This window comes from Nannospalax galili, unplaced genomic scaffold (genome assembly GCF_000622305.1).
Source record: "Nannospalax galili isolate Female #2095 unplaced genomic scaffold, S.galili_v1.0 scaffold624, whole genome shotgun sequence".
Taxonomy (NCBI): Eukaryota; Metazoa; Chordata; class Mammalia; order Rodentia; family Spalacidae; genus Nannospalax; species Nannospalax galili.
In genome coordinates this window covers 364,833-378,770 of record NW_008351633.1, presented here as the reverse complement: position 1 = coordinate 378,770, position 13,938 = coordinate 364,833, and the positions used below count along the sequence as shown (strand labels likewise).

Genomic DNA, 13,938 nt, shown 5'->3' with positions numbered 1-13,938 from the left:
ATTCTGTTGGAATTTATCTGTTGCATGGGAAAATGTGCATTATATCTTGTGAAACTAATGAAGCAGTTTAAAAAGAAAAAAAAAAAAAACATGGTTGAATTGTGTAGCTGTCAGCAAGTCTACTACCACTCTGCAAGACCTCAGTACCAGCCTCTCTCTGGTGGTGAATGAGGAGATAAAACATCTTTTGGAACATGTGGTATCTTCTGTCTTAGAAGAATAAGACTGATGATGATATTCAACTGTGTCTGTTAAATTAATTTAACCAATAGTTATCATTTGATGATCTTGAATAGTGTTGATATTTGTGCTCAGATGATAGATGTAAGTACACTGGACAGCTCCAGAGACTCCTGTAAATAGAGCCTCTTCCTTTATTAGTTTCTTTGTTTCTTCCTCCCTTTGTCCCTCCTTCCCTCCCTTCCTTCTTTCTCTGCTGGAGATCAAGCTCAAGGTACTCTGCAGGCTAGGCAAGCACTCTGCAGCTTAACTACATCCCAGCCCTACTCGCAATTTTAAGGTCCTAATATTGTGGAGGGAGGCTGAGAAGAAGGGATGAGGAGCAGTACTCAATGATGCAGAGCATGCAGAGCTGCAAACACAAAGTCTTGTCCCATGGTCAGTGATCTGTACATGGGCTTGAAATGTGGTGAGAAATGAATGCTTGCGGTTTATTGGATGAGTAACTGCTGATTGAAAGTATAAAGAAGGCGCCATGCAAAGCACTGTGGGTAATGTATCTGGTGTGTAAGGAAGAGCAGGGTAGAGAATCTTCTAAAGAGTTGAAGATCCATCTTCAGAAAAGTTGGTCACACCTGAGCTGCTCCTGCCTAGCAAGGAAGTCCAAACACTGCACTGGGGCATCTGCAAACCTTCGCTCTTTCCTATTTGTTAATTTGCAAATATATACTCTTGCACTGATATCTGGCAGCCGTCTGCTAAATTAGTGGATCATTCAATCAATAGATAAAGGCCCAGCTCTCTGCAAGTTAGAGATTAGATGAACGATGAGATGCGGTGTGAAACCAACCACCCAAAGCTAGTAGGATTTAGAGTCCATCAAAATACTTGCCTTTCTGAGTAAGCAAGGCAGCACATTTGAGTAGGAAATATTCCTTCTCACATGGGGGCTGACTGGATGATCCTAAAAAAGTGACCGATGGAAGAATGTACAGATGCTGAAAACAGTGTTAAAACCTGGCACTTAAAAATATTTTATTTATTATTTTTATTTTATGTGTATGAATGTATTGCCTGCATGTATGTGAGTGCACCCTTGTCGTGCAATGCCGCGGAGGTCAGAAGAGGGAGTGAAGGACAGTTCGTAGCTGCCATGTGGGTGCTGGGAATCGAACCCGGGTCCTCTGCAAGAGCAGTCAGTGCTCTTAACTGCTGAGCCATCTCTCCAGCCCCAAAACCTGGCACTTTTGACGAATTTTAATTACATCTAATAATTTCATGCATCACCTGTGCTGTGCATACAATGATGGTGTGCCACTGTAAACATGTAGCAAAGAGCTCTGGAAGGGGCTCAAGCAAGAGGACAACGTGATTTGTTCTACAAATCATTCTGAAAATGGAGTGGAGGGTGGATTGGAAGAGGAATGACCAGAGACAGGAAAACATTTCAGATATAATTATTATTTGTGTGAAGTATAGTTGATTCTATCATTAAAGCACCAACATAGGAGGTAGAACAGATCAACAAGGGCTACTGAAATCATAGAACTGACAAACTTTATGTCATTGCTGCAGGATCCAGGAGAGAGCAGTCAGAGTAGCACTGCAATTGTTTAAGCAAGTGGGAAGAATGGCAGAATCAGTAACCAAATAGGGAATCTAGAAGCTGGTACAGGAGGAGAGGATGTTGGGAGTGATAGTTATTTTGGCTTGGGACATCTTCAGATTCATACCACATGAGTGATCCAGGCAACAAGACACCTTAAACCCCTAAAGAAAGCTTCAAATTCTGAAACTAATCAAAACAAGTCTAATTGCAAAGAGTGGCTTCTGGGTGAATTTAAAAGGGAATAAAGGACTGGGATGTAGTGCTGAAGGCTGAGTGCTTGCCTAACATGTGTGAAGCCTTGGGTTCAACTCCCTGCATCATATAAACCAGATGTGGTGATGTAAGCTTGTGAGGTGGAGGCAAGAGGATCAAAAGTTCACGATCATCCACAGGTATGTGTCAAGGCCAGTATGGGATATACCAGACCTTGTCTCAAAAACATGAGGGTGGGTGGGAGGAATAAACTCACAGTTAGCTTTATTTCTAATTCAAAGTGCTTAAGGTTAGTATGGTTAATTTAGATACTTCTTAGCAGTCACGTTTTCTTTTGTAAGAGTTAATAGCAGTTAATTTTTGCTAAACTTTCACTTTTATATTTACAAAGGAAATGTAAAGACATGGCCAAGACTAAGGCAACCAGTTCTCTTTAGAGGTGACCCTCCAGAAGGAAATCAGTACCTTCAGTGCTGAACTTGAAATCATGATGAAACAAATTGTGAGCTCATAATAGCATTTCCAAGAAAAAACTAGCTCTGCTGAGTTCATTGATTAGAAGCACTTAGAAATGACACAACTCTATGCAATGTGCTCTCTGGGAAATGGGGACTAATAAGCCTTTGAATGTTGGAGACTGTTTGTTAAAAGTATTTCAGTTGAATCTTAAACAAACTTAATGATTGAGTGTGTGAATTTTCCTTCAGCTTCTGTCGATTGACTCAGAAAGGAAGTAAATTAATGGAGTGTAAGCTTACATTTAAAGCAGGCCTTAAATTTCTTTCCTACTTAACCATGTGTACATTGTGAATGTACTATATATTTTTTTGGTCTTTTTGAGACAGGGTCTCCCTGTAGCCCCAGCTGGCCTGAATGTACTATTTTTAAATAAAGGTGTCCATAAATGACTACAGAAGATTTCATACCCAAACCCATTTTTTTTCTTGGCAGTATCTAAGATATGAATACTAACTCTTAATTTTTGCTGATTGGTTTAGAAAAGACTGACAAGTTACACCTTGGTGATTTATCTTCCTTAGCTGATACTTTTGAACAAATGCCTTAGTGTTATACTTTGGGATTGTACTTAATGTTTCCTTGACTAGCTATTTAATATTATTTGTTCATTTGCCTTATATACAATAAAGAGTGCTAAGCTGTTAGATAGAAGCAATGTTTAATGAGGAAGGTTGGTACTGACCACAAGCAATTGTTTTCTTCTGTGTTCTCATAAGGGAGTGAAGAATATTACTGTTTCAGTTTTCTTCTCTGACTTGAAAGCAACCTGTGATAAGAGCTCGTTGCATTGGCACACATTTTTTTCTGAAAGAGATGTTGCAAAATGATCTGGTTTCCATTATTTTCCTAATTAGCTTTATATCTTTTAAGATGGAGTACTTGGATCATAGAATTACCACTGAGTTGTGGATATACTGGCCCTATTTTTTTGTCATAGTCAATGTTCAATAAATGTAGTTCACAAAAGTATATAATGTTGTAATAAGACAAGTACCAGAGATTTTTAGTTTGCAAAAGTCTGTTTCATTGCCACATTCTCTCTTGACTTTTGTCAGATATCTCTGACATTAATGTCATTGTCTGCATAGAAGACAGGATGGAGCATGTGACTGGGTCAGCAGAAATATATTCCTACTTTTGGAAAAATGACCAAAGTCACAATTCTTACCTTGAGCCAGTTATGAACTTGTAAAGAACAATCCTCTTTCATCCATTTTTGTACACAGTGTGACTTTCTTCTTTGGTTTTTAAAAGTGATCATGAATAAGCTTATACAACAGGAAACCTATTGGTCATTACTTCTTTATTAGTAATTATTGATCACTTATTATAGCTAAAGGTAGGGATATGGAGAAGCAGAGATGTAAGATATAGTTCTTGTTGATGATGAATGAATAGTGTGGTATGGAGGAATCATTGCATGTTCATTTCAGTGACTTTAGAAAGTCCCTACTAGTATAGCAAACAAAAACAGATAAAAAACAAAAGGAGGCATAGATCTACTAATGCATAAGAAGGAGATAGGAATTGAAAACTCTCTAACATTCAAATGTTGAAAGTACTTTAGAGTAACTACCAGTATATCCTATACCACATTATCAATATTTAATGATACTCATTTTTAGCACATGAGATGTATTTTACTACTATGTGAAAGTTCAGTAGATCCAGATAGACGAATCAAGGTGTGCTCAAGGAAGAAGATGGGTTTGTGGCAGGCAGCCCCCATCCTGGTACAATCCCCTTCCATATTTTATCAGAGTTGATGTGAGCTAGCTAATGTGATTGACTACATAATATCCTCTCCAACCCTCTCAAAGATGCCCATGTTTTAAGCCCTGGAACCTGTAAATATGTTAGTTATCTTATGTGACAGATACAACTTTGTACATGATTTGTAAGTTAAGGACTTTGAAGTGGGCATTTAGTCTTGGATTATCTAGGTGAGTCCACAGTGACTATAGAGTCCTTTTGAGAGGCAGTAGACTTGGAAGATGGAAAGATGGAAGCAGAATTCAGGGTGGAGAAAAGATGCTGCATTGTTGGAATTTTTAAGATAATTTAAGAAAAGTAGTTTCTAGAATCTATAAAAGGAAGGCAATAGATTCTTCTCAGAATCTCTAAAAGAAACATAGACTAAAGAACATAGCACTGCTGACTCACTCTAAGCTTGCAGTCTCCAGAATTTCAGTTATAAAAGTATATTGCTCTCATATACCGAGTTGATGGTGATTTGTTACAGCAGCAATGGGGAACTAATACTGTGACAGAGCCTAAAAGACAGGCTGAGGAGAGACAAGGTTTTAAAGCTGAACTACTTGCATTCTCAGTGGGGAACCCTTCAGACTTCTGGATCTGGGAACTGACCAACTCATAATTGAAAGATTTTTATGTTTGGGTTTATTAAGGAAAAAGAAGATAGTAGACAGAAATAGGTACAGTAATATTAATGACAGTAATGTCTAGGATAACAATGATCATCTGCTGTGGGCTGGGAACAGAGAAAGGGAAAAGGAAAAAACGGACAAAGACAAAAGAAGCACAGCAGGGTTCTGGGGTAGGCTCAGAGGGAAAACCTTGCCTGCAGTATGTTAGTTTGATTCCCAGCACTGCCCCAAACAAAAAACAAATGAACAACAACAACAAAATAAACCATACACATTAAGCAAAACAAAGTAAAACAAAAACCAAGTAACCAAACAAAATAACCTACCTCCATAGCACTTGACCTTGCTGACTAATGAGCTCCGAAGTTCAGGAAACTAAAATCTTGAATGTGGCACATTTTGAATTTGAGAGAAAGAATGTATAATTCTGAACATGGGATATTTACAATAAGAACACATTCTCAAAAGTTTCTTATTCATTTTGACATTCAGGTGAATGAGTAAAAATGCTCAGAAAAAAAGTTTAGGATAAAAGACTTCCTTACCTACCCTGTGGGGGCTTAAGTTAAAAGATGAAATTGAGAGGCAGAACAATAAAAGCTGGAATGTACTGTCAAAATTCCGTAATTGTATGTTTGCAATCCCTGTGTGCTTTGGCCCTGAGTGTACTCACAGCTAACCTGGAGGAAAAGCTGATGCTACATGGTTTGGGTGCCCATGAAGAAATGCCCCTGAGAGCAATATCTCCAGTGATCTTCTGGAAAGGGTACACTCCTCCTCAGCATTGTCCTTGGAAAATACCATGATGAGCTTCCTGGGACTTCTTTGTTTGGTTTTGCCATGTTTTTCAATGTACTCAATGAGCAAAGCAGTCAGTGAAGATTAAAACCAACCCAATTCCAGGTCCAAAACACTGCTACTAAAATAATAACAACAATAATAATAATAAACCTTGAGATAGTATCCATAGCTTGACATTCCCATTGAGAGTCATTTATTCAGTTTAAAGGTCTTATAGATTATTTTGTTATGCGTTAAGGTCTACATTAGATTCTAAGATAGTAAAATGTAAATACGTACATTTATATGTTTCCTACTAAAGTGAAGATCGAAGGTGAGAAAAGAGTAAGAGGTTAATCATTAGGTTGACAACTTGAAAGTAAGAGATTGGTAGAAATGGATAAAGTGAAACAAAATAGTGAGATAGTGTGTGACCTGGTGGTGACGAGGGAGAAGGGGGAGGAGAGGAGGAGGGGGAGGGGGAGGAGGAGGAGGAGGAGATGAGTGAGAATGTACTCCTGCTACCACAACTGATACAGAGCTATCAGTGAGCAGAAGTAAGAGTGTTACTATGTTTATCATTAGTTGTTTGATGGTGATCTTCAGGATTTCCTCATCAGTGTGGTGGGAAGGAAAGAAGTTGGACTGTTTGTAGGAGGTTGAGGAATCACCTTCACAGATGAAGTAGAGTCAATAGACTCAGTCATTATTTTACCACTCCCCCATAGTCTGAGTTACATCACCTTCTGTCTCAATTCAGACAACAAAGTGAAAATAGTGATTTCCTGCTTTCTGGAAAGGCAGGGAATTTCACTGAGCTGCTGGGCAGGGTGATTTATAGTCAGGACACAAATAGTAGCTGTTGGCTTAAACTGCAGATACATTGCTAAATAGTTGGTTTGTGGAGCCTACTTCACAGAGGTCCCTCTAATCTTGCATTAATAGAAATCATCCCAGTGTCTGGTGCCTGATTTTTACTCATGATCTTTATATCTTAGAATTTGTAACGAGTTTTTCTGATTAATCTTGGCATATCTCAGTTTTATGCTCTTATAGTTAGACATCGAATTTAAGATATTACAAAACTGTGCTGCTTCCAAACCAAAACTAAATAATTGAGATGGACATGAAAGTTAAAGAATCATGTTAGTGTTAATATGGCCATTTTTAAAATGATTAGAAGTATTGGTTTCTTAAAATGGTATTATAACTGCTGACTTTAAGGCACTATTGAAAAGTGGAGAAATCTTCATTTGTGATTGATCTCAGATTCTGTATAACTTACAGAAAAGTTGTGACAAAAGTATGTTCATAGGTCTTAGTTATAGAGACATACTAGTTTCAGTAATGTTCTGCTTGATCTTTTCTGTGGATTATTCATAGCCTTATTTAATTATGGACATATTTTCCCAGTTTAGTTTTTGAATGTGGAGTCAACAATTATTTCGGTATAAACAGTAACTATGGAGTGACCACTACGGGAGAAACATTTCTTCATATTTCACTTTTTAACCTTCACAATAAGTTGGTGAGAGTAATAATTATTCCATTTTTATATATAAGGAAACTGGGTCTCTGTCAGGCTAGTAGTGTTTTTCGCTAAAAGGCAGCAAGGATTTCAGTCTGTAAGTAGATCCCCACTGTTGGTAGATAATCATTTAGGCAATTAAAAATGAATTGCTTAGATAAACCACAATACAATAGTATCTGTGACTACGTTAGAAGAACCATACCATGTCACAAAGTCAAATCTGTGCTGTTTTTGAAGTCTCATTGGGCCCACTGTTCCTGGGCCACTGTTGTCTGACTTCACCATGAACACATGGTGTTTGCATGTAAGAATCAGTCTAGTCTGTGTTGGTTTGTTATCTTAATTCCAGTTAGTCTCAAGTCATTTAGATGAAGAACAGGCTTTCCTTTTGTACTTTGGCTTTTCAGTGTAAAGCCATGAATAGACTGCAAGATGACCGGCAATGTTTCATGGAGTCCAGGATTTGTTCATGTTTCGTGGTTTCCCGGTCCGTTTGATACTCTTGATCCCATTTATTTGACCCTCACCATCATCCTGTGGTGTCATTTGGGTTGTTAGAATCTACCTGACTTTGCAGAAGACAAAGCTAAGGCCAAAGGATATTGTGTGACATTTTTTCAGCAGCCTTCAAATGCATCCATCTAAATACTTCTGAGGTGAAAAGTCTAAGGACAGCAGGTTGTCCGATGTGGTAACTATAGTATCTCCTGCGACATAGTGCTAGTTTATGGCATGACTTAGGTAAAAATTCCCATCACATAGCTACTTGAAGAAATATAGGAAGTTATAAAAAGTTTCTCTCTTTCTTGCTCTGCAGAGTTAGCATACCAGTTATTTGAATCATAATTGTTTCCCAGAGGAATGGGCAACACTTTTCCAACAGCTGCATGTTTTCGTGTTTGTGTAGAGGGTTAGAGGAGAAGCTGAATTTCCTTCCCATGGTGACGTTTTCAGTCGTATAACTTCAGCCTAGAATTCTCTGCTCAGTTATGCATATACATGGAAATTGTGACATTTTCTCTTGAAAATCACAGCATGTAGTAGGCTGTTTCTTAGTCATGAATATAATGTAAAATAATATCAAGCAAGAATGAATTATCTTCTTATGAACATTTAGAAAATAGTTATTCTGTTGTCAGATGGTATTTATTGAGCATCTATCAACTGCCTGCAATTTGCTGGGCCCTAGTGAAACAGCTTTACCCCTCACTGGGCACATATGCTGGGCTGTGAGGTCTCAACATCAGGACAGCAGGCATCAAGTTTCGCTTTTTATGTAGTAGTCTTTAAAGTGTAGGAGAGTTCTTAAAATACAGCTCAAAACAAAGCTCCTTTTCTACCACCTCTAAGATCAGTTTTGTTTTAAAGTGATTTTAATTGTTGGCTTGCTTCCAGGATAAAGAATGCAATCTGTTACACATCTCAAAATGATCAGATGGAAACACTAAACACAAATGTCTGGCCCTAGAGTCTCCATTAGTACTTTTTTTTATACTTTGGAGCACACCACACACACACACACACACACACACACACACACACACACACACGCACACGGAGGCTGAAGCTGTGTTGGTAGGGTGTATATAAAGATTGCACTACCTTGTTTATGTACACTGTCAGTGCCACAATATTAAACAGAAGTGAGCTGTATGTCTGTGCTTTCTTTTCCCTTCTTTTTTTTTTTTTTTAAGTGACTGTATTTCTCCACAGAATTATTTTGTAGCGGTCTTGCTGTAGAAGTGGTACCCAGCTCCAGGCCTGCAGACTGCTGACACACAATTAATCTCACAAATTTATGAATGCCAAAGCATGGAGCAAAATGAAAACAACTGGGGGAATGTTTAAGGGAAATAATTGGACTGTATCCAGATGTGCATGTGTAAAACATCACCCCTTAACTCCTCCCCCATATCCTGTCTGTGGACAGGATTTTTTTTTTCAAAAAATAAACTGGGGTTATTTGAAAGAAGTTGTGTTCTTTGACTGAAACCGAATAGGCAAAGGGAGGCCGGCCATGAGTGTGTGTGTCATTGGTACTTTTGTCTCTTCATTAACTCCTTGGGTACTAGTGAAGCAGGCTGCCTTGTGGCTATTCTTGGTAGGCACCATCCCAACTTCAGATGTATTTCAGGACAGTAGGTATGAGTGTTATTTTCTTGAGATGTTGGCTGTCATGAATTATAACTTTTTACCACTAGAAGTGGACAACAGCAACCAGTGTGGTGTGGAAAGAGTCTTTAAAATCAGGAATGCAATCTGGTCAGAAGGAAAAAGAGACACGAGTGCATTTTAATGAGTTTCTGAAGCAGTCCCAACCAGTCGAGAGAGCTAGAAAAAAAGAAAAAAAGCAATTTCTCCTCAAGAAGCTTAGCTCAGTAGATAAAGCATACAGAATGATGACCTCGTGCACATGGAACTAACTCTGGATATGGTGTCACTGCTGGTGAGAAACTGCAGGACAGGGGCACTCTCAGTAAGAATGGCTCTTTGCAGGTTGGTGTCCAACCACCACATGTACCTTCAATAGTGCCCGAAGGACAGTAAAGGCATACTTTCCCCTTCAAATGCCAGAAATGTTTCCTGAAATCCAAGATAACCAATTCCAATAATAAATCTGATTAATTTGAGTAAAGAAGCTTTCTACAGATTTGCTTTCTCTTGCTCTATATAAGAACAAAATAAAATATGAAAATAAACATCAATGGACTTGCTTAAGGGAAACATGATAACCCTCTGCCTGTAGGTCTGTCTCCCACCCTGCCTGTGCCATCCCCAAGATGTCCCTTGAGAATTACAATTTTGAGCCTCATTAGCCCAGAGTCCTAGGATTAGATTTTTAAAATTTTAATATTTCTATTGATCTTTTGTACATTTCATATTCTTCTTAATCAAATCTAGACGCCCCCTTCTCACCCCCCACCCACCATAGCTCCCTCCCCACCAGATTTCAATATTCTCTCATATATGTTAAGTCCCTGGTCAAGCATTTCTATCCAAGTGTCCCTCAGTGCAAGTTAATTCACTGGAGTCTAGTCAGCCTATCTAGAGTCACTCACTTAAAATATATCTGCTCTCCCTCATCCCTCAGTAATCATTTGCCCATAGCTCTTTGGTTCTCTCAGACATATTCTCTGTGTGTGACTGGTTGTGGAACTCTGCAAGAGCCTCCATCTGTTTAAAAAAGAAGCTTCTTTGATTAGTGGTGTACAGCACATTAATCTGTAAATATAAGAATCCATATTTAGCTTACAGTAAGAAATTTCATTTGTCTAGAGATATGACAAGATAGGGTTTTCTCTAGGATCTGTGACCTCTCCAGCCATGTGTATATTTACAGTGCCACCCATGAGTTCTCTCCCACTGAGAGGGCTCAAAGCTCAATTAGATAACTGTTGACTACCCCCTACATAACAGTACCACCACTACACCAATAGAGGTAGTTTGCTGTCTGTGCCAGTCATTGTTTATTAGGCTTTAGATCTGGGTTGGACCGTTGATTGATTTTCACCCTTAGAAGCTTGCATGGTATCCTTCAGAACTATGAGAGCTAGTCCACAGGGAGAAAACATTCAGGTCAATTCCAGCTCTATTGCTCCAAGTCCTGTGTCCAAGTTATGACCTTTCTTCAGTAGTAGAGTCTTACCTTTGAGTTCTGGGAGGTAACCAAGGACTGTGGCAATAGCCTGTGTTATTTTGGGAGACTCTTGGACTGCTCTGACCAACAACTTGAAGGGAGGTTTCTCCTGTCTGGCACTGTGTTCCTTGTTATATAACCTTCAGGTATACACATTCACTCATATTCAGATATCGTAATTGTATGTGTATTTTCAGAGGGGTTCAGAGTTAATACATTTCCCTCTGGCTTTTTATGTCACCCAAGCTTTTTTTATCTTTATTTATTTCTCCTTTCTTTCCCCTGTCTAACCTCCCTCCCCAGGTTAAGTGCCCCCATTTTCCCTGTTTTCCCCTTGATAATACCTGTCTCCTATTATCCCCCTCTTTTAAGTTCCTTCTTCCCCCTTTACCCCCAGGGTTCCTTGGGTATCCTTCCCTTCTCCAGTCCCAGTTGAATATCCCCATTTTCCCCGTTTCCCCCTTGGTAGCATCCGTTCCCTACTATCACCCTCTTTCAGGCTCCCCCTCCCTTTACCTCCATGTTTTCTGTTCATTTTCCTGGATTCTGCTGTTACATCAGGATATATACTCATATATAAGGGATCTGCAAATGAGGGAGAACATTTGTTGCTTGCTTTTATGAGTTTCTGTTACTTCACTTAGTTTAACAGTTTCTAATTCCATCCATTTTCCTGCAGATTTCATAATTTCATCTTCCTTACTGCTGAGTAGAACTCCATTGTATAAATGTACCCTCTTTTCAATCTCCATGGTCATTTGAGGGACATTTAGGTTGTTTCCATTTCTTGGCTATTGTAAAAAGAGCAGCAATAAATATGGATATATGGTAGGATGAGTTCTTTGGGTTTATGCCAAGGAGTGATATAATTGGATCATATGGTAGATTCCTTTTTAATTTTTTAAGAATTATACGCACTGCTCTCCATAGTGGTTGTATGAGTTTGCCATCCCACCGGCAGTGAATGAGCATTCCCCTTTCCTCACATCCTCGCCAGCATTTGGTGTCTTTTGTTCTCTTGATCTTAGCCAGTCTGACTGGGGTAAGATGGAATCTTAAAGTGGTTTTCATCTGTATTTCTCTAATTACTAAGGATGTTGATCACCTTTTAAGGTGTTTCTTAGCCATTTTTAATTTTTTTGGTTGAGAACTCTGTTTAGATTTATAGACCATCTTTTTGTTGTGTTATTTATTTTCTTGTTTCTTTGTTTTTTTTAGTTCTTTGTATATTCTGCATATTAATCCTCTGTTGGATGTGTATCAGGTCAAGATTTTCTCCCACTCAGTGGATTTTCTCTTCACTTCCTTGATTGTTTCTTTTGCTGTACAGAAGCTTTTAATTTTAATGAGGTCCCACTTGTTGATTGTTGACCTTAATTCCTGAGCAACTGATGTTCAATTTAGAAAGTCCTTTCCTGCACCTATATCTTGTAGTGTACTGCCTTCATTTTCTTCTATCAGTTTCAGAGTTCAGGTTTTAAGGTCTTTGATCCATTTGGGGTTGACTTTTGTGCACGGTGAAAAATAAGGGTCTAATTTCATTCTTCTACAGGTTGAGATCCAGTTTTGCCAGCACCATTTGTTGAAGATGCTGCCTTTCTTCATTGTGTGTTCTTGGCAACTTTGTCAAATATCAGGTGCTGAAATTGCACACATTCATGTTTGGGTCTTTTATTCTGTTCCGTTGATCTGTGTGTCTGTTTTTTGTGCCAGGACCATGCTGCTTTTATGACTATAGCTCTGTGATATAGTTTGAGATTCCCCCAGCATTGCTCTTTTTGCCCAAGATTGTTTTGACTGTGTAGGTTCTTTGTGATTCCATATGAATTTTAGGATGTTTTCTTCAAGCTCTGTGAAGAACATCATGGGATTTTGCATCAAATCTATAGAGTGCTTTTGGTAAGGTGGTCATTTTCACAGTATTAATTCTGTACTCCATTAGCATGGAAGGTCCATCCATCTCCTGATGTCTTCCTCTATCACTTTCTTTAAAAAATTTTCATTTTGTAGATATCTTTAATGTCTTTGGTTAGGCTTATTTCTTAATATTTTTTGAGGCTATTGTGAATGGGAGAATTTCTAAGAATGCTTTTTCTGATTGCTTGTTATTGGTATATAGAAAGGCTACTTTTTTTTTTAAGTTGATTTTGTAACATGCCAATTTAATGAAAGTATTAATCATTTCTAGCAGTTTCTGGTGGAATTTTGGGATCTCTTATGTATAATATCATATCATCTGCAAATAGTGATATTTTGACCTCTTCTTTTCCAATAAGTACTCCTTTAATTTCCTTCTTTTGTCTTATTGCTCTAGCAGAGTTTTAAGCACTATATCAAAAAGAAGTGGAGATAGTGGGACAGCCTTGTCTGCTTCCTGATTTTAATGGGACTGTTTCCAGTTTTTTGTCCATTTAGAATGATGCTGGCTGTGTTTGTTGTATACAGCTTAAAAATTTTTTTTAATTATTTTTGTTTTATGTGTATGTGTGTATTGCCTACATGTAGGTAAGTGCACCTGTGTCATGCAATGCCCACGGAGGTTAGAGAGGCTGTTAGATCCCCTGGGACTGGAGTTATGGACAGTTGTTAGCTGCCATGTGGGTTCTTGGATTCGAACCTGGGTCTTCTGCAAGAACAACCAGTGTTCTTAACTGCTGAGCCATCTCTCCAGCCCCTTGTATACAGTTTTAATTATATTAAGGTATGTTCCCTCCAGTCAAATTCCTACTAGGACTTTTAATGTGAATGACCATGTGATTTTTGTCATTAAGTCCATTTATATGATTAATGATGTTTATTGACTTGTGTATATTGAACCCATCCCTGCATCTCTGAAATAAAACCAACTTGATCATGGTGGATGATCTTTTTGATGTGTGTCTGTATGCAGTTTGTGAGTATTTTGTTGAGAATCTTTGTATATATCTTTATTAAGAATATGGGCCTATGCCTGATGTGGTGGTGCACACCTTTCATCCTAGCACTTGGGAGGCAGAGGCAGGTGGATCTTTGTGAGTTCAAGGCCAGCCTGTTCTACATAGTGAGTTCCAGGACAGCTGGGGCTACAGGGAGACCCTGCCTC

At 38.5% G+C, this 13,938-nt stretch overlaps 1 protein-coding gene across 9 annotated transcripts in view; it reads left to right on the top strand.

Annotated features, from left to right (window-relative positions):
* Dnm3 (dynamin 3) overlaps nt 1-13,938 on the top strand; it is a 605,597-nt gene that overhangs the window by 348,004 nt on the left and 243,655 nt on the right. The window lies entirely within an intron of this gene.